We start from the raw sequence: 17,036 nt of genomic DNA, 5'->3' as shown, positions 1-17,036 counted from the left end.
CGTTTAAAGTGGCAGATATTAAAGAGCATGAGATAATCCTGTACATGACTGTAGAAAGCATTATGCTGGGAAGACAGCTGGCAAATTTTTTTCCCTCCAGCGGTGCCAAGGCTTTGTTTTCCTTCAGCAGTATTTGTGCTCTTTGGTTGGAAAACTGAGTAGAGAATATTTATTTCACTCTATAAGGGCAGTACCCATTTCATTTTCACTGGGTAGTACTCTGCTCAGTCATGTATTGATTAAAAAATAGAAGCAAAGATTATGTCTCCCTCTTGACAAGGAAATCCAAAATTAATTATAGTAAGGAAACCCCCATGGAGTAATGTCAGCTGGTACTTTCTACAAGTATGTCTGGATCTATTTAAGAACTAAGCTGGTAAAAAGAAACTGGGGAAATTCCTTTCCTAAATTTGACAGGTAAATTTGTCTTTCAGATGTTCTGGTGTAGTTAGTCCTAATTAAACAATTTAAACTATTTTGAGAGGTATTGATTAAAGTGCATTTCACTTAATGCTAATTGAATAGTACAATATCTAAACCTATACCAGTTGCCAAAGTGCTCAAATAACTATATATTGAGTAATAGAATGTAAGAATTATGGTTTTTAATTTAGTAAGTCAAAGGCAGTATTTCACTGTTTAAGTGGCATTTAAAGAACCTGAATCCATTGTCTAGTTTATCAGTGCCTTTCCTTTGAAAGCAGTGATGCTCAACTAATACTGTCTTAACTTGAATGTTACCAGATGATGAATTTCTGTAGAACTCCTTGAGGAACTTTTCTACTACAGTTATTTTTAGTGATGGGCATTTTGAGAGTTTATAGTAGTTTTTATAATTTTATCCATTTCAATAGCTGGAATGTGTGTTCATTTCAAAGAGAACATATCATGGGGCTTTTCTAAATTGAAAATAGCACGTGAAAGTATCTTATAAACTGCAAAGTCCTATACAAATAAGTGTAAGGTAGCATTATTATTCCGAGATTGGCACTTGTTCTCTCAGGGTCCCTAGTAGTAGTTCACTGCTTAGTTCTAGAGCCACACTTTTTGAGTTCAAATTTGGGTTCAGCCCCTTAATAGCAGTGTAGCAATGGTATGCTCTTAAAAACCTTGCAGTACATTACATACTCCATTTAAGGTGGCGTAATAATAGTATACCTACTTCATAGGGTTGTTGTGAAGATTAAATGAATTAATATATGAAAGTGACTTAGAATAGTGACTTGGCACATATTAAATGTTATATAAGTGTTAGCTGTTGTTTTTATCAGCACCTTCATTATCCCTGCACCATGCAGAACAGAGAGATAATTGCCCTGGGCTATATGCTGCTCAGGTTTTTCTCTATGGAATTCCTCTTCTCTCCTAGCTTTGCATTTTCCTCAGATAGAGAACCTGTTGTGGACAAGGACTGAGTCTCACCGTTTTCTGTCCTCAACATCTAGCATAGTTCCTGGCTCATAATAGATATTCAGTAAGTGAATGGATTGCATTCTAGATTCATGCATATGACCTACTAATAGACAAGTGCCATATAAGAACGTGGAAAAGGGAGTAGCGTTCAGTATCGGCATAACATTAGTCCCTTTCTGATCCACTTACTCTTTGTAGACAAAAATGGCTTGTTCCTTTCTTCCTCACCCGGTTGGCCTCCAGGACACCTCCCCAGCCTTCCATACTGTCTCTCCCAGGCAGATTTCATTCAGAGTGCCTTCTGTGGGAGATCTTTGTTAACCAATCCTGCTCAAGATAGCCCCTTCCTCTCTATAGCACTTCTTGTATATATGTATTCCCTGCCCCTCTTTATAGTTTTTATCTTTTTGATAAAATTCACAAAGTAAAATGACTATGTAGTGAAAAGTAGGGTCTTTGCCTCCATGGAGGCAGTTGTTGCCAATTTCTTATGTATTCTGGTAGAAATATCACTCTGTGTGTGTGTGTGTGTGAGAGAGAGAGAGAGGATGGTAGCATATTAGGCATACTGTTCTAATTTGCTTGTTTCACTTAATATATTTTGGGTATTCTGCAATGTCAGTGCATATAGGGCTTCTTCATTCTTTTTAATGGCCATATAGTAACTCATAATTTTTAACCAGTCTCCTGATGTTGGGGATAATTGTTTGGTACCGACATTGCTGCAATAACTATTCTTATGTCTACAAAATTCCACCTAAGTAGTCTATATCTGTAAGGTAAATGCTGGTGAAATTGCTGAGTCAAAACATATGTGAAATTTTAAATTATACTATGAAGGGCAAACTGCCTTTCATAAAGATTATATTAATTGAAATTCCTACCAACAATGTATGAGTGAGACCATTTCCTACATAATGGCCAACTCAGGTGTTATTGAACATTTTGGTCTTTGCCACCTACATGTCCCAGATAAAGTGCTCTTACTCTGTGTCATATTGTTCATTATCCTTCAGAATATTTCCACTTATCTCCCTTATATTATCATCTCTTTGCAATTTAGGATAATCTGATATTTTCATTGACTTTGTATTCCTTAACTTTTAGGAGAGTTTTAGTTTCTGATGTTCTATCCCACTGGCCATGTATCCAGAGTTTTGGTGTGGGAAATGTACTCATTCCAGTAGACTCATAGACACTGAGAAATAACTAGTGGTTACTAAGGGGGAGGAGTTGGGACAGGTGGGCGAGGAGGGTGAGGGAGATAAAGGGGCACAATTATTCACAATCACAGTATAAGTTAGTCATGAGGACAGTAGTACAGCGTGAAGTATATAGTCAATGATTCTGTAACACCTTTCTTCATTGACAGATAGTAACTGTACTAGAGGGGGTGAGGATTTAATCATATGTTTAGCTGTTGAACTACTGTGTTATACATTTGAAACCAGCATAAGATTGTTTATCAACAGCACTTCAATTAAAGAAAAACAGCAAAGAGGAGGGGAGTCTAGAGAAAGGCTAGACTCTGCAAGGCTTCTCAAGACGTGTAAAGCGTGGGGAAAGAAAAGAAAATATCATCATTCCATTATGCATCTTTGCATTGTTTCCCTCCATGATTACTTAGACGTCCATAGTGCTCTGTGACTGTTTATGGATTGATTATCTTATATGTGCAGAATCTATATATGTAATTTTGTAGCAGAGAGGGCTTTTGCTTTCTAAACATTTTATAATGGTCACTGCCGTTGTGTTAAATATTTTACTTTACATTGTCAGTATCTGTTATATGTACCCATATATAGGAAACATTGATAGTGCTCAAAGCCACCCCATTTACTACTGACTTTTCCCTTGCCAGAGATGCTAACTCTTGAAGATACCAATTAGATTTATGACTGGTTGCCCACTAGCCCTTGATAGAGCCTTTCTGGGTCTACACTGCAGAGCTGGGTGAGTTAGGTGGGAAGAATCTCTTAAAAGTTGCTCTTCTTGGAGAATGAAGAAGTTCAGGGACTTGGTTGAGCTAACGGGGTGCCACACACAGAGCTGAGGCCATGAGAGCCAGGCCACTGTGAAGGGACACCTAGTTCATAACCAGGCTATTTTGTCACCTCTCCACAGACAGCAAGGTGAGAAATGCAGAGAAGGTAACCATGTTGTTAGCCAGGCTGAAGTTTGAGGGGAGGGAGGATCCAAGAAAGTGGTTCATTATCAAATCACTGAAAGTCATTGCCAGGGCATGAATTATTTTTACATGGATTATAAATTTGGGATGGTTGGTCAGATAAAGAGATGGTGGGCTAGAAAGTACTGACTCACAGAATCTAAGTAATCCCTTTATTAAGATAGCAGAACTGTGGGATAGGATGTCTCTGCTCTATACAGCTGTACAGTTTCTTATGCACTACACCTGAGCACCTGGCCGAGGAGGCATGGGATGACTACGTGCTGGCCTGTGCTCTAATCCACAAAGTATGTACCTGGTGTGCCTGGAGGAACATGTGCCTTTTTTCTAATTCATCTGCTATTCAAATGCTCAGGGTAGGCAAGCAGAAGCTTTGTTCCATGTATCTCATGGCATAGGCTTACTGTGAAGGACATTCTCTAATCTGTTAAAAAATAATCTTAGGATCAATGCATAATAATACTTTCTGATCTAAAAGTTACATTTAGCAGTAAATGATAACAACCGGTCATAGTTCTATTCCCTTTTATATGATGAGAATGGGAAAGAAAAGAGCTTAAATATTTGGTGTTAAAAGAGTATGCCTCTTTACGAAAAAAGAATCTTGAACATTTGTGGGGCTTTTTTTTTTTTCATTTTAAGATTTTATTCTCTGCTCCCTACCTAGTTTTCCCTTTGAGGACACCGGAAGCAAAATGAATCAGGCCATAGAAGAAGGTCCTTTCAGCCTTCGTAGGTTACCAACATCTCAACATTACACATGAAGCAAGTCATGTTATTAATCACATTCTCACTTGGCAAGGGTTAGGTGTCCTGAAACGTGATTTGAATGCCCATCTCCTTCACAGGCCTGAGCTTCTCTCTGGTATTTTAATAAATAAGCATTTTTATGGAGTGATTTAGCCCAGATTTTGTGTCATGAATATCAGAGTCTACCTAAGGTGCTCGTGCTTTCCCACCTTCTCTCTCTCTTTTTCTAATGTTGCAAATCACACATTAGCCTGAAATGTGAGTTTTGTTTGGCTCACACAGTGTTGGGATTTGTTGTTTTTAAATGGTTTAGATCAGAGCTGTACTTCTCGGTCAGACACCATTCTGACCATTCCCTTTGTCTTCTATCTGGTACACTTTCACTGCTTTTCCTGGTAGGCATTCAAGTTTGCAGTTCTCCGTTTACGTGTAGGATACCCTGTGAACATAGAATTAAGGCAGGAAATGAGAAGGTAGAGTATAGTTGTACCCCTAAGAGCTTTATAAAGAGGCATTTTACATTGAATAAAGAACTCTCCTATTTTCAGTGTTAAGAAATGTTCTTGAACCTAACCATTTTGTATCAATATCATTCCCACAAGCACTGTTCATAGTTAATTACTACCGGGCTGGTCTGGGCCTTACAGCAAAATAAATAGAAGGTTGGTGGACAGAATTAGGGAACTGTATCGAAGTTTAGAGTACCAACAGTCAGTAGTAGGTCAGTCACTTCCAGCCAGAAAATACACAAATAATGAGTTCAAGACAAGTCATAGGTCACAGCAAGGCAGACAGACTGGGGCATAGTAAGAGCATCCAGGGCCCATGGGAGCAAGAGAACCTGCATCTGGGTCCCTCACATTAGGGCATACATGAACATTAAGGAACAAGGTCAGAATCAGCAGGAAAAGAGGCTGGAGCCAGGCTGAGTGGTGGGGCTCAGGGTTCTGATGGGGGTCCCAGGGTCCCAGATAAGGAAATGGGTCACTGAGAAGTGAGTACACAGCATTACATGAAAGAAAAATGTCTGCTTCTTTACAGAGCAACCTCCTTTGCTTAGGTTTTTCTTTTTAATGAGTAGACTATAGTTTAGAAGAATTTTAGGTTTAGAGAACAATTGAGCAGATAGTACAGAGATTTCTGATAAGTTTCCCCCTACCCATTCCCATTTTTAGCATCTTACATTTTAGTGGTATATTGTTACAGTTGTTAAACCAATAATATTAATACTGTACTATTAACTAGAATCCATCATTTATATTAGAGTTCATTCTTTGTGCTGTCTTGCTCTGTGGGGCTCTTTTGTGGTAAGTATAAATATAACATGAAATTTACCATTTCAGCTATTTTTTGGCATACAGTTCAGTGGCATTAAGTATATTCACATTGTTGTGCAGCCGTCACCACTGTTTGTCTCTAGCACTTTTTCCTTATCTTGTACTGAAGCTCAATATCCATTAACAATAACTGCTCTCCTACCCCTTGACTCTGGAAACCACTGTTCTACTTTCAGTCTCTATGTATCTGACTGAGGTACCTCATAAATGTGGAATTATACAAAATCATCCTTTTTTTTTTTTTTCATTTTCCTTCTTTAGATTTGTGTCTAAGAACTTCATTCTTTTGGATACATTTGTAAATGGGATTGGTTTGTTAATTTCTGTTTTGGGTAGGGTAGTTTATCTTTTTGTACATAGAAATGCAACATTTTTCTGTATAATGACTTTACATCTTGCAATGTTACTGAGCTTATTTATTAATTCTGTTAATTTTTTTGGAGTTTTAGAGTTTTTTTTAAATAGAGTATCATGTCAATCTGCAAAGGCTGACAATTTTACTTCTTAACAATCTGGATGCCTTTTATTTCTTTTTCTTGTCATTTTCTGTGGCTAGGACTTTCCAGTACTATGGTGAATAAAAGTGGTGATACTGGACATCCTTCAGTTGTTCCTGATTTGAGACAAAATGCTGTCAGCTTTTCCCCATGGACTATGATATTAGCAGTGGGTAAGTCAGATAAGGCCTTTTTTATGTTGATATAGGTTCTTTCTATACCAACTTTGATGAAATGTTTTATCATGAGTGGATACGAATTTTGTCAGATCCTCTTTCAGCATGTATTGAGATGTTTGTATAGTTTTGATCCTTCCTTTGGTTAATACGGTGTTTACATGTATTAATTTGCTGGTAGTGAGCCATTCGTGCATCCCTAGAATAAATCCCATTTGGTTTGGTGAATGATCCTTTAATGTATTTTTGAATGCAGTTTGCTAATATTTTGTTGAGGATTTTTACAACTATGCTTTACAGGAATATTGGTGGGTAGTTGTCTTTTTTTTATTTTTTATTTTTGGTAGTGTCCTAATCTTGTTTTGGTAACAGTGTGATTTTGTCCTCATAGAAATGATTTTGTAAGCGTTCCTTCCTCTTCAGTTTTTGGGAATAGTTTGAGAAGGATAGGTATTAACTGTTATTTCAATGTTTGGGTGGAATTCTCCAATGAAAACATCTTGGACTTTTGATTGTGTGGAGTTTTTGATTACTGATTCAATTGGTTACTAGTTGTTAGTCTGGTCAGATTTCTATTTCCTCCAGAACAGGTTTTTAACATGGTATGATTCTAGGAACTTATCCATTTCTTCTAGGGTGTCAAATTTATTGCCATGTAATTTTTCATACTTATCTCTTCAATCCTTTGTATTTAAGTGGTGTCACTTCACTTCTCTTTAAATTCTATTTCTGATTTTGACTCCTGTCCTTTTTATTTAGTGTTTATTTCATTTACTTTCACCGTGATTTCATTTTTTTCTTCTATTTTCTATCTTCTAACTTTTGCCATCGGTCGGGGGCGGGCCTGCGTCGTGGCGCCTCGCGCTCATTGGCCCTGAGGGCCGTCTGTCGTGGACGGGCAGCCATTGGGCGCAGAGTGCGTAACCCCGGGGGCGGTGTAGTAGCTGCAGTCGCCGCCGCCGCCGCCGCCGCCGTTATTCAACGGTCAGTAGCATCGTGAGCGCCGCAGGGACACCAGCCGGCGCACGCCTTCCGTGCTTCGGCCCGCCGTAACGTCTGCGCAGCGGGCCGGCGGAGACCAGATGATGGGCCCGCGAAGTTCTGGGCCCGCGAAGTTCTGGGCCCGCGAAGAACTGTGCTGTGCTGCGCCTTCCTCCCGACCTCGCCCCCCAGCCTTGGATCGCCGCCTCGCACCCGCTGGGCTCCCGGCGCCGCACTCGCCCCTTCTCGTCTCTCCCGCGACGGACGGACGGCGGCGGTCGGCCGGGACTTGGAGCCGCTGGCCCGGCCGGCCGGACTTCAGAGACCTCGGCTGAGAAACGGCTCCCGCTTCCGCGGATCTGCGCTGGAGGTTCCAGAACGGGCCCCACTTCAGGGGTGAAGACGACAGCGACCGCTCTGCGGGCTGGAAGGTACGTGGCTGCGGGGCGCGGCGGGACCCCTGCCTCCGCCTGAGGGCACGGGGAAACCGGACCAGGGGGCGGCAGTGCGAGTTGCTCGGCGGTCTGCGCGTGGCCCGGCCGGGGGCCTGGAGTAGGCGCGCTCCGCCGGAGGGGCCGCCCGGGGAGGGAGGGAGCCGACCAGGTCCAAAATCATCCTTTTGTGTCTGGCTTATGTCACTTAGCGTAATGTCTTCAAAGTTCATTTGTGTTATAGCACATATCAGAATTTCATTCCTTTTTAAAGACTGAATGATATTCCAGTGTGTGTGTGTGTGTGTGTGTGTGTGTGTGTGTGTGTGTGTGTGTGTGTCCGCATACCACATTTTGTTTATCGATTTATCTGTCAATAGACACTTGGGTTGTTTCCACCTCATGGCGGTAGTGATGCTAATGAAACTGGTATACAAATACCCGTTTGAGTCCCTAGTTTTAATTTTTATACCCAGAAGTGGAATTACTAGATCAAACGGCCTATAAGTTTTTGACAAATGTGTAATGTTGTGTATTCACCATATAATATATAGAATAGTTTTACTACCCTAAAATCTCATGCTTCAACTATTCATCCCTCCCTGTCTTTGCCTATGTGGAGATTTAACTACTGTTTATAATCCTATAATGTTGAACTTTCAGGTAAATAATAGGTTGTCTGAACTGTAAGTAGAGTTAGTGAAGTCAGTGATCGAAGGAGTCAGAAAGCAAAACATTCTGATGAAGTGTGTATATAGTCCCTTAGGCTTTCAGAGTCGGAAAATTACCAGTGCAGTAAACATACACATAACAAACACAGAGCTTTAGAATGTGTGGGCTTCAAATAAGGTGTTTTATGAGTAAAGAGTTTTGTATTCTATCCGTTTATTCCTCAGAGATTCATTAAGCACCTGCTCTAGGCCAAGCCCTGTGTTAGAGCTTCCCATAGGACTGAAAGATTCCATGCAAGCAAGTCAGAGACTATTTTAGGAGTCTCCATCTTTTGCACCACCAGGGAACCCCTTTCACAGTTGTTCTCCAAGAGCCATGTGTTTTTAAAGATGTCTGTTATCTAACTACACTTGTGTGAGGCTTTTCCAGTTCATTGAAAAGAGCTTTTAAACCATTATTTTAATGTTCACGGAGTCCTAGAGGTAGAGGTGTCTTGTTAAGAGAACAGGTCAGTGTTTTTGTTCAGAGATGGGCTCTTGGATGAGGCTGGTCTGTGTGACTTTGTGTTCCCAGTGTATCATTACAGCTGCACTGAGCTGCAGTGAGCTCCTTCGTGTGGCTGTTTTCCAGACCTGCCTCACTCAGATTACCATTTCTCTGTCTTCTCCAGTTGCTTGCTGATCTAGACTTTTCCACTATACTTCGTTTGTGCCAATGACCATTTAAATGTAAAAAACATTGTACTAGGATAGAACACGAAGAGAAGAAAAGGCTCTTAAACTCCAGGAGACTTTATTTGGTACAACAATGGTCTCCACACATTTTAGACTGTTCTGCCCCCTGAGAAAGAGCATAGGCCTCTGATATTTGCTGTATTCATATTTATGCATGTCCTGCTTAATGCCAGTATATATTATTAGTGAAATCGAATTATTTTTCATTTTTAGATCAAAGCTAATTTTGAATAGCAATTCTGAGAGTTTATATACTAAGGGGCATACATCCTACTTTAAAACCCAGAGCTGAGATAGCTAGCTTTAAGATTTTTTCCTGAGCAAAATGCCAAACCCCCTTATTTGACCATAGTGTAGGTTCTATATAGTTAGTGCTGAGATTCTATATTGCAAACAGGCAGGTGGATTCACTAGGAAAGAATCCTAGCAACTGTTTCTCATTCAGTGCGCTATCCAAGTCTAAGAGCTCCATGTGCATTGGAACAGAAATAGCATATTTTGAAAGAAATTGAGATATTTTCAGATCAATCAGATGCTAGCCATTCATCTCTCCCAACCAGTATTTTTTTAACACTTTCTGAGTGTTCACATTACCACATTAGCAGACTCTGACCATTCACTATGCATGATACTGTATAATGACTTCATTTGGTATCTGCAGTCCACATTTTCTACTGTTCTTGCTAGATACTTTTTAAGCATTTCAGCCCTGTAGCTGCACAGAGAAATATAAGTGGTTGTGACCCTTAACATAGGGCCAAATAAAATCTGCAAACAGCAATCTGCCAAAGGCACTTTAATGGTACAAACTTCAAAACTAATAGTATACTCTACATATTTGCCTTTTGAGGTCTGGAGGGGTGGGTAGACGAAAGGAGATGGAAGAATAGCCTGGGTTGCATTTAACATTCCCAGTGTCTGAAAGCCTTGATAGAAATGAAAGATGAGCATTTCTACTTAATTTATCTGACTGGATTTCTGTGCCTAATGGCTGCATATATACCATAAACACTGTGAAGAAGCAACCATGGAAACACTTGTTTTCTTGTTGGGCTAAATTTACTCTGGGTTGAATATTAACACAGTGCCTGGCAGTACTTTAAAAGCAAAAATGGCTTAAGCGTGACTCACTCTGAGTCAGTCATTTACTGCTAGTGTGGCTACACTGCCTAGAGCTTGACATTGAACAAGTTGGCAGCCTGTATTGCTACATTTTTTCTAGTAACTTTGAACACATTTCATTCTTTTGAATTTGCTTGTGCAACGATATTAAATAGAATAATATGTTTATTTTGTTTCAAACTCAAATGATTTTGAGAATGGTGAAACGCAAGTATTTCTCTTAAGCTTTCTGGAAAAGCTGGATTCTCAGAATTCTCCTGTGGTTGCAAGACTTTATTTTATAAAGAATTTTATGAAAGATTTTTTTATAAAGAATTAATAAAGTGTCATGGAGGTTTTAGATGCTTGGGCTTTTGTGATCGAAACATCATACTTCCTGAAAATCATTCTAAAAATGAGCCTGGTAGTACTTCCAAGTAGGACTCATTAATTTTCTGACATTACCTGGCAAAATGGATTGTGCCATTCAGAAAGCTTCTCTTTTTAAAAAAAAAAATACGGTGAGATATGCAACATAGCCTGCCTTGTAGTTAAGTTGGGTGTATGTCTTGTAAACTTCTCTCTTGTTATTAAAGGTTATTTAATGAGAAGTTCATTGGTTTTGAAAAGCAGACCAAACCCACCCACGGGATTTCTTCTGGCCTTTAAATGTATTGCTCGCGTTTTCCTGAGGAACCGTGTGGCCGAGAAGCGCGTGAGTTTGTTGGCTGATGGGAGGAAACCCTGTGAAGGATCAGTCGATCTCATCTGGGCTGGGGTCAGGAATGGCTAAGCATCTAAAACTGTGCATATGAGAATGGTTTTCCTTCTGTGTTGCATTTTAGCATGTTTTTATGTTTAGTTTTTGGAGTTGCCTAACAGTATAATTTCAGTTGGGGCTCAGTTTCAGCTCTTTTATTATAAACTGTAGGGAACATGATTTTTTTTCCTACTAAAAGCACTATCATTTTGCCTTAGGATTTCAATGATTTGTATAGAAAGAGTTTTCCTGTGGCAACCTAAAACCAAAATGAACCCAACCTGATGCTTGATATTGTTTTGAAATTGTTTTACCATAAAGTTCTTACATGGGAATATGTAACTCTGGCAGAGAATTTCAACATAGTTGCATAAAGTGTGTTTCATATTACAACTTGTTCTCAACTTGACTTCATTGAAATTAATAAAAGGACTCTTTCAGAAGGATCTGGTGAATTAGCATCATTACTAAAAAAAAAAGTAAGGAACTTACTCATAATGTATCCTGTGTTGCTAAGTTTTCAAAGTTAGCTTTCTCAACCATACCCAAAAGCCCTTTCAGAAGACTGAAATCCACTTACTCATTTTACACTGGCTTAACATTCTTCCCAAAAAAGTAAAAAGTAAAAGAGCTGAGATCAGTATGACTTTTTCCTGGGATATATGATGATTTCATGAAAAAACTAACATTTGGAAATTGAGTTGCTGCCGAGTCTTGGATGTAATATGTAGTTCTTTATTCTGTGGTTAAAGAGATCCTTTAAAACAGGGCTTTTTTCTGACGTGGGCCCTTTGGGTGGTAGAACTATCCCCAAGGTGCTTTTTGTATCCCAGCTGGGTACCATCACCCTGCCCTAGATCTAGAGGAGACAGTGTAGTCCTATAGCATCCCCCCATGTTGTGGTCCATGGACCCTCTGCTTCTACATTTTGGAAGCATATAAATATGTTATTTGTATAGCTTGAAAATTAACTCAGATTTAATTAACGAACCCTTTTCTGGTTGTAAGCTGGTTATAGTCTGAGTCTCAGTCCAGCTCAGTAGCCAGTCTCTTATTTTTACAGTTGCACAGATGTGTCTTGTCTGTAGAAATCTATTAAGATAATGTGAAGTCTTCATGTGGGGCCTAGCATAAAGTAGGCACTCAGTAAAAGCTCATTAAATCTGAATTTATTTATATGACAATATTAACAATTGCTCACATTATTTGGTCTGCAAAGTTTTGTTCCTTTCCTTTCACTTCTGTACTGAAACATTTACTGAGCTCTTATATGCCAGAAACTGAGACATTTGAGACAAAAAATGAATAAGCCTTCAAGAAATACATTCTTAACTCTGAGAGGCAGACATACAGATAATTAAACACATTAATCATATGCCTTATTTTTTCAGTCTAGGCACAAGGATGTCATGACTTTGCAGTAGTAACTTTTTTTCTTTTTATAACCATTAACAAATACTGACCTTCTCTGAGCACTTACTGTGTGCCAGCTCTATTCAGGGTGCTATGAGGTCAGTGGTGGTATCATGCCCATTTTACAGAGGGGGATATTGAGGCTTATGCAGGTTGAACAAATTACCCAATTTCATATTTCTGGCTCAAAACCGAGGAAATGTGACTGCAGAGTTCATGCTCTTAATGATTATGTAAACTGCCTCTTGTTGGTTGGCTTTATTGAGGAAAAAGGAAAAACTCTTAGGAGAAAATGGGAAGTCGGTGAAAATGTGATCTCCTTAGTGGGATTTTCTTTTTTTTTTTTTCTAATTAGTGATTGTTTTGTAGTACTTTAGCTAAAATCTGTGCTGTTAAAACAAAGTGGGCTTCATGATGGGCTCCTGAGAATGATTTACCACATATCCAGCATATCTTTCTTAGGCCATATGTGCTAATCCCTACAGTGAGCCACGCCTGAGAACGTAATGTCCTTCCACGTTACCTCAGAGACTAAAATCAGCTCTTAAACCAGCGCCGGGTTCTGCCACGCGGGGGGCCCCGTGGGGCAGTGCCTGGGGACAGCTCAGCAAAAAGTAAAGCTTCCCTCTGAGGAAGGCAGAGCTGTTTCTGTCTGTGGCTCTGAAGTTCTCTGACAGCGCTTCTGTCCTTTTCTTTCTGTCCTCTCAATCCCATTCACCTCAAACCCGGTGATTCTTTTTTAGAGGCGCCACTTCTAAAGAGTTATTCAGAGCCTGGCAGCTCTTGTTTCTTTCTTGGCTTTGTCCAAGTTCCTGAGAACCGCAAGCAAAGTGGAAGAAATGCAAAGCATCAGTCAGCCTGTTCCCATGTCCTGTGGTTCGTCAGGACCCCCTCCCTGAGAAGCAGGGTGGGTCCAAAGGTGCAATGAGCAAATCAGCTTCTCCAGGGAGGTCCCCCACCACTTGTTTCATATTGTGTTTTGGGGTGCATTTGTTTTCATTTGGTAGGGTACTCCCTTTTTATTTCTTGGTGTATCTTACAAGAAAATGTCTCTTAACATTGTACTTATTTACTGAACAAAGTCGTTTGCGAGAACATTGCAGCTTTCACTTCAGGCAGCCCAGCTTTTGGCAATTGTAGACATTAGCATCTCTTTGATGAGGTGTGGATGACACGCTTTTACTAGAGAATGAATGCATTTCCAGGGACAATATTAGTGTCATCTTATTTTTCAAGTAGAGATTTCCCGAAAGATGAACTTTTCATGGGTTGTTACACTTTTATCAAACTGCATCACTGTGTCTTTGAAGTCACCCTCCCTGAGCACCCACATGGGTAACATTTAACTGTCATTGATACTCTTGATTCAGTATAACCTTTATTTATTTATTTATTTTAAAGTATACAGCTTTCTTGAAGAAAACCAGAATGAAACATTTTACTTGAGCATTTTCTTGGCATGTTAAACTGACAGACTGGGAGACAAACTGGTGCACTATGGAAATAAATGCATTCCCACCCTGAGGGCACCATGGCTTTTGACCACATATTCTCATGGCCTTGTTTTTGTGTGAACTTTCTTTTAAACATGTCCAATACTGACGTTTTAAAATAACATTTTATAAATTTGCCAGAAAGGGAAGGTGACCATCCAATTATCAGGTGGTAAATTCTAATCATGGGACATTTGCGTGGGTCGCCTGTAATTGAAGACAAGTGCATCCTTTGTAATTGAAGAGAGTGCAAATGAGGACATCAATGGCCAGGAAGAGAAAGTGGAGAGGTGAGCAGCTGCTCCCTCTGCACTGGACCCCTCCTGTCTGGAACCAGGATCAGCTCTAGATCTCATCCTGGATGCTGGAGGGCCTTGGGGGTTGGGGGAGCCACTCTGGGTTGGTGTTTCCCTGGGTTTTCACTTCCTGACTCCTGGTGGGAGGAATACCACTTGTCAGACAGCACGTGGGAGTGACTCTTGCGAATGAAAATGTAGTTTTAGAAATGAAGTGGTGGGAATTAAAAAGAGGGAGACATACGGGAATAAGTACAAGAGGCGGAGAAAATTTCGAGAGGAAGTCACAGGCAAGGAAGAACCTCTTTGCCTCTCCCCTTACTCATCCCTGTTTGACAGTCTGGTTATTTCTGGTCTCTCCCTTGGCTTCATTTTTTCTCTGCCCTGTTGGTGGCACTACCCTTTGAAACTTGTTCTCTCCTTCCTCTCTCCCATCAGTTTTGTTCTTCCCAACTTCTCACCCCCCATCAGCTTCCTTTAATGGCCCGTCATCCGCTCTCCAGAGGGGTCTACCACTGCGTGCCACATTCACGGCTGTGGCTGGTGCAGTCGGCGATACCTGTGGTGACTCGGAGTCAGTTTTACAATCAGCCTTTACTACCCAACAAGCTTAGGCAGACCTCCCGTGTTCCCTTTTAGGCAGAATGTACCCCTGCACTCATCCTTGTCCATCTTCCAACTGAGGGGACAGCCTCCAGGTCCATGAGACCCGAGACCCAGGTCCTGCCACGTCCTAGACGTTGTGGTCGAGATTCCATAAACCATGTCTGCATCAGTTCTGCAAGTAACAAGAGAAAATGAGGATTTTCCTGGTCTGTGGATAGGGTAGCTGTGGCTCAGAGAGAGCAAGTCACACAGCCAAGCAGCAGCCAGGCTGGATGTCAGCTGAGTCTTTCCCCCTCCGGAGCTAGGACTTCTCTGCCTACCAAATAACTAGTCAAATGGGTACTTACTCTGCTTTCTGTTTAAATTAAGGGCAACTTTTATCAATACTTGCTAAACTACAGCATTAACACTTGGTTTTTAATGATGTCTGCATGAATATGTTGCAATTAATATTAAATATCAGAGTCTTTTACTGGGCTAATAAAACTTAATTTTACTTATTCGCAAATCTGACTAAAGTTTAATGAGAATTTCTTTATATTTAATCTTTCAGAAATTACTTTGCTAACTATATAATTGTGTATGTAGCACATTCAGATAATACAAGGGACAAAAAATTAAAATCACCTATAATCTCCCCACTCCAAAATAACCACATTTTAACATCTTCTATATTTCCTTAGTCTTTTTTTCTCTAAATTATATACTTGCAAAATTGGAATCAGCTTTATGTCCTGATTATTTCACTCATATAGTGTGAGCTGATGAAGTATTTGAAAACATAATTTTAAAATAATGCCTAATATTCATTTTAATGTGTGTACCATGATTATTCCTCTTTGAATCATCACCCCACTATTAGTATTCACTCACTGGTAGCCCATCAGTGGATAACAGTTGATACCAATTTTTAAAATCAGTTTGGTAGTTTGAAAGTAATACCTTGCTATATACACTGAGTGTGAAGTTTCAGAAGATGTACCATTTTAGGTCATGCCTTCATTATTTTTAATAAATGTATTATAAAGATTAAAAAATGGTGTGTTTTTCAGGGAGAAGTTTTCTAAAACCTACTTGAAAAGTCAGAACAAGTGCTTGGTATTTTGTTCTGATAAAAGTTAACTCCTTTTGGGGGAACCCTCCTACACTGCTGGTGGGAATGTAAATTAGTTCAACCATTGTGGAAAGCAGTATGGAGGTTCATCAAAATGCTCAAAACAGACCTACCATTTGACCCAGGAATTCCACTCCTAGGAATTTACCCTAAGAATGCAGCAATCAAGTTTGAGAAAGACAGATGCACCCCTATGTTTATCGTAGCACTATTTACAATAGCCAAGAATTGGAAGCAACCTAAATGTCCATCGGTAGATGAATGGATAAAGAAGATGTGGTACATATACACAATGGAATACTACTCAGCCATAAGAAGTGGAAAAATCCAACCATTTGCAGCAACATGGATGGAGCTGGAGAGTATTATGCTCAGTGAAATAAGCCAAGCGGAGAAAGAGAAATACCAAATGATTTCACTCATCTGAGGAGTATAGGAACAAAGGAAAAACTGAAGGAACAAAACAGCAGCAGAATTACAGAACCCAAAAATGGACTAACAGGTACCAAAGGGAAAGGAACTGGGGAGGATGGGTGGGCAGGGAGGGATAGGGGGGAAGAAGAAGGGGGGTATTAAGATTAGCATGCATGGGGGGGAGGGAGAAAGGGGAGGGTGGGCTGCACAACACAGAGAGGACAAGTAGTGACTCTACAACATTTTGCTAAGCTGATGGACAGTAACCGTAATGTGGTTTTTAGGGGGGACCTGATATAGGGGAGAGCATAGTAAACATAGTATTCTTCATGTAAGTGTTGATTAAAAATTAAAAAAAAAAAAAAGAAAGAAAGAAAGAAAAGGGGGATTACTCCTCGACAGGATAAAACTATTGGTAAATCAAAGATCAACGCATGCTTTAAATATCCTTAATGTTGATCACTTAAAGGGTGTCAGATGATCAGCTATGGAGGTACTCTTTTCTGATAATATTCCTTTCTCTTAATTAAAAAAAAAAAAAAAGGCAGTCCCTGTGTGTTGACCTCCAGTGAGTTCTGCACAGTGGTATAGAGGGCATGTCAAAGTGTGGGCAAAGGGTCTGCTTGTTTCTATACAGAAGATCAAGGCCTAGCTTGGATA

General features: G+C 40.0%; 1 protein-coding gene across 1 annotated transcript in view; it reads left to right on the top strand.

Moving 5' to 3' along the window:
* LOC140849251 (serine/threonine-protein kinase TAO1-like) overlaps window positions 1–17,036 on the top strand; it is a 212,864-nt gene that overhangs the window by 24,485 nt on the left and 171,343 nt on the right. The window contains 1 exon segment of the mRNA XM_073236240.1: window positions 6,245–6,358. The gene's annotated coding sequence lies outside the window, so the exon portion shown is untranslated.

This window comes from Manis javanica, chromosome 4, assembly GCF_040802235.1.
Source record: "Manis javanica isolate MJ-LG chromosome 4, MJ_LKY, whole genome shotgun sequence".
Lineage (NCBI taxonomy): Eukaryota > Metazoa > Chordata > Mammalia > Pholidota > Manidae > Manis > Manis javanica.
This window is presented reverse-complemented; position numbering and strand designations above follow the sequence as displayed.